This window comes from Glycine max, chromosome 6, assembly GCF_000004515.6.
Source record: "Glycine max cultivar Williams 82 chromosome 6, Glycine_max_v4.0, whole genome shotgun sequence".
NCBI lineage: Eukaryota > Viridiplantae > Streptophyta > Magnoliopsida > Fabales > Fabaceae > Glycine > Glycine max.
Window position 1 is genome coordinate 29,373,798 of NC_038242.2, and position 4,298 is coordinate 29,378,095.

General features: G+C 34.4%; 1 non-coding gene across 1 annotated transcript; it reads right to left on the minus strand.

Moving 5' to 3' along the window:
• Positions 1-2,268: 2,268 nt before the first annotated feature.
• LOC121175096 (small nucleolar RNA R71) lies at positions 2,269-2,374 on the minus strand. Its single transcript, XR_005892134.1, has one exon. It is a non-coding gene; the product is annotated as a small nucleolar RNA R71 (small nucleolar RNA).
• Between the last annotated feature and the right edge of the window lie 1,924 nt (positions 2,375-4,298).

Genomic DNA, 4,298 nt, shown 5'->3' on the forward strand with positions numbered 1-4,298 from the left:
ATTCTATTAAACTCTATTCTATTTTCAGGAGAGAATACCCTAGTTGAGTGCATGGAGTTTTAGGGTTTTACGTTTTTTAGCTTTGTATTACTGTTCACGTGAATTCATTTTCCATTTTTCTGCTTCTATTGCAATTTCATTTTTGTTCCTTCTTCTGCCTTTAGTTTCATTTTCGTTTTCTGCCTTCAGTTTCATTTACGTTTTCTGCTTTAGCTTCATTTACGTTTTCTGCTTTTGTTGAACTTATGGAAGGCTAAATTTCTAGTGTTGTTTCCTTTTGAGGATGGAGCATAACTCTCTTTGAGGTTCTATTTTTAATGTTGCTCTCCTATCTGTTTTCCCTTCACCAATTAATCCACATTCGTTACTGTTAATCTATGCACGCTTCATGTTCGATTAATTGCCTTTGTGCTTAAGTTAAGTTCGTGCTTAATGAACGAGGGATTAATTGGTGTATGTGTTGCTTAATCACATATTGGCAACCCTAAGTTGATTTTCGCTTAGTAAATTAAATTAGGGTTGGATTAAGTGGTTAACTATTAGGAGTGAAATCCTCATAACCTAGGATAGGAGAATGGCTTCTGAATCAAGAAGATACAACAATTTTTAATACTGTTAATTTTATATTCCAGTCTGCTTGTTCTTTAATTCACAAAACAAACAACCCCCCCCCCCCCCCCAAATTGTTACTGTTATAGCTAAGCATATTATGAACATTTGGTTAGTCATTGCTCGTTGGGAGACGACCTAGGATCACTTCCTAGTTACTAAAATCTAATGTTTATTTGATTCGGGTACGGCCTCAATCAAATTTGGCGCCGTTGTCGGGGATCAGTGGTCCAAAGGTTCATAATAGCTAGTGATTCGTGTTTTATGTTTAGTTGTTTTACGTTTACTTCTTTTGTTTAGTGTGTTTGTGTCGTGTTAGTGTGGTAATAGTATGTTGTGTTAGTGCGTTGTTCTGTTTTATTTGATGTTCTGTTTTGCAGTTTAGTAGTACCCCTTGTTCAGCGCTTCCCCTATTTCAGTTTTATGTTTTGCTGTAAATGGTGCTTAGTGACGGAATTAGAGACTGATTTTGTGTTACTATTCACACAACATTACATTAGTGACTGAATTAGTGACGACTGTTGACAATTTAATTGGCGATTTTTGTTTTGATAGTTAGGGTTGTTATTTTTGGCTGAATTTTTGTGTGGTAGGTTATTTTGACTCATATTTTGTGTGAAAAATACCAGGAACACTTGTTGTGGCTGGATTTGAGAGATTCAAAAAAATTTGAGAACTTGTATTTAGCAAAACTTCAAACGGCCATAACTTTCACTCCGGGTATCAGAATGACTATTATTATATATGTATTTTGGGTAGAAAAAAATTTCCCATACCATGGCAACCCGGTGGTTGAGGTATCTAACTAGCCAAAATCGCATGTTTACTAGTTTTTTTTTATTTTTCAAGTTTTATTGTTTTATTTTTCTAAAATTTCCTTAGGCGGTTTCCATAGTTAGACTTTGAATTTTTGTTTGAAAATTTTTCTTCTATCTTTTCATGATTTTAGGGTGTTGCTCACAAAATTTCAGCTCATTTGGATATCGTTTGAGTATAGTTGTAATTTTAATCCACCTTTTTTTCCCTGTTTGAGAAACACATGAACTGCTGCATATAGTGCATGACTAGAGGCAATCCAGGTGACTTACAACCCTTTGATCCTGAAATAGATAGAACATTTCATAGATTAGCTAGGCATAGTGTGCATCTTGATTACCCTGAACATTTTGTACCTTTTGAGGATCCTGAACATTCTGTTATTGGTGAGTCTGAGCATTCTGTGGTTGGTAATTTAGAACATTCTGGTTTTGAGCATTCTGATTTTGAACATTCTGAAAATATGGCTCAACCTCCACCTCGTGAGAGGACTCTAAGGGAAATGGCTGCACCTGATTTCACTTATGAAAGCTTGTGCATTCAATACCCTAATGAGGATGTCCCATATGTTCTTAAAACTGGATTGATCCACTTGTTGCCTATGTTTCATGGTCTTGCAAGTGAAGACCCTCATAACCATATGAAAGAATTCCATATTGTCTACTCCACCATGAAACCTCCAGATGTCCAAGAAGATCACATCTTTCTGAAGGCCTTTCCTCATTCTTTGGAGGGAGTGGCAAAAGATTGGCTATACTACCTTGCTCCAAGGTCCATTACGAGTTGGGATGACCTAAAGAGAGTTTTCTTAGAGAAATTTTTCCCTACTTCTAGGACCACTACAGTCAGAAAGGATATTTCAAGCATCAAGCAACTCACTGGAGAAAGTTTATATGAATACTGGGAAAGATTCAAAAAATTATGCGCCAGCTGCCCTCACCACCAGATTTCTGAGCAACTTCTTCTCCAATATTTTTATGAAGGACTTAGTAACATGGAGAGAAGTATGATTGATGTTGCCAGTGGTGGAGCCCTTGGAGACATGACCCCTGCTGAAGCCAGGAATTTAATTGAGAAGATGGCTTCCAACTCCCAACAATTTAGTGCTAGAAATGATGCTATTGTCATTAAAGGAGTGCATGAGGTAGCCACGAATTCATCTTCATCATCTGAAACTAAGAAGCTTGATGGAAAACTAGATGTTTTGGTTAACCTGGTAACCCAGCTGGCCTTGAATCAGAAATCTATACCTGTCGCAAGAGTCTGTGGTTTATGCTCCTCTGCCGACCACCATACAGACCTTTACCCTTCTATGCAGCAATCTGGAGCAATTGAGCAGCCTGAATGCTCCTCATTTAGAGCACAAAATTTCGTGCTCTTCTCTCCCTCTCCCTTCATTCATCTCCTTCTTCCTCCAAGCTCTTATCCATGGCCTCTTATGGTGGTGAGCTTCTTCTAGACTCATCTTCTCCTTGAAGTAGCGTCTCCTCTCTCTCTTCCTTTCTCCATTCCGCTGTCATTCATCTTCCAAGAAGCAAAGGAATCCATTGATGAAGAAGATCTTAGGCCTACAAGCTCCAATGGAGCTTGCATCACTAAATTTCTAGTGTTGTTTCCTTCTGAGTATGGAGCATAACTCTCTTTGAGGTTTTGTTTTTAATGTTGCTCTCCTATCAGTTTTCCCTTCACCAATTAACCCACATTCGTTACTGTTAATCTATGCACGCTTCGTGTTCGATTAATTGTCTCTGTGCTTAAGTTATGTTCGTGCTTAATGAACGAGGGATTAATTGGTGTATGTGTTGCTTAATCACATATTGACAATCCTAAGTTGATTTTCGCTTAGTAAATTAAATTAGGGTTGGATTAAGTGGTTAACTGTTAGGGGTGAAATCCTCATAACCTAGGATAGGAGAATGGCTTCTGAATCAAGAGGATACAACACGTTTTTAATATTGTTAATTTTCTATTCCAGTCTGCTTGTTCTTTAATTCACAAAACAAACAACCCCCCCCCCCCCCAATTGTTACTATTATAGCTAAGCATATTATGAACATTTGGTTAGTCATTGCTCGTTGGGAGAGGACCTATGATCACTTCCTAGTTACTGCAATCTAATATTTATTTTATATAATTCTCTTAACACGAAAAAAGTTGTTAACATTTTTCATCATTATCGTCTTTTTATGTTTATACATTTTGGCATCACAAATAATTTACTTTTTACATCATAATTCATTTTTAATCATTAATACAGAAAAAAAACTGTTTTATTAATTGTTTTTATTAGTGTAGTAAAACACACAAATAACATATTAGAAATCATTGTTAATAAATATCCAGTAAGAATTTTGAGCACTTTGAAATATATGTTATTATTTTAAGGGTTAAATATGTTTTTTATCCCTAATAAATATTTAATTTTTATGTTTGTTTCTTAATAAATTTTTGTTTTGCTAGAATAATATTTTTATTTTTTATCCTTGATATTTTGTTTTAGTTCCTAATAAGTTAAAAAAATTTGTGTTTGCTTCCTCATAATACCTATTTTTTTATAAATATGTAATTAAACTATATTTAAAATGATTATAAAAAAGTTAATTTTAAATAATTCATCAATATATATATATATATATATATATATATATATATATATATATATATGTTGTTTGAAAATATTTTTTTATTATAACTAGTCAGTCACCCATGCATACACATGGGTCGCTCCATTTCGCTATGTTATTTGTTTGTTTTAATATTGAAATTGTAATTAGATTTAAAATTAAAATATGCCAAAATGTAGGAAAGGTATAATTTTTTTTTTCCTTTTTAAACTAAATTTTGGTGAATAAAAAGAGTTGGATCCTCTCCAT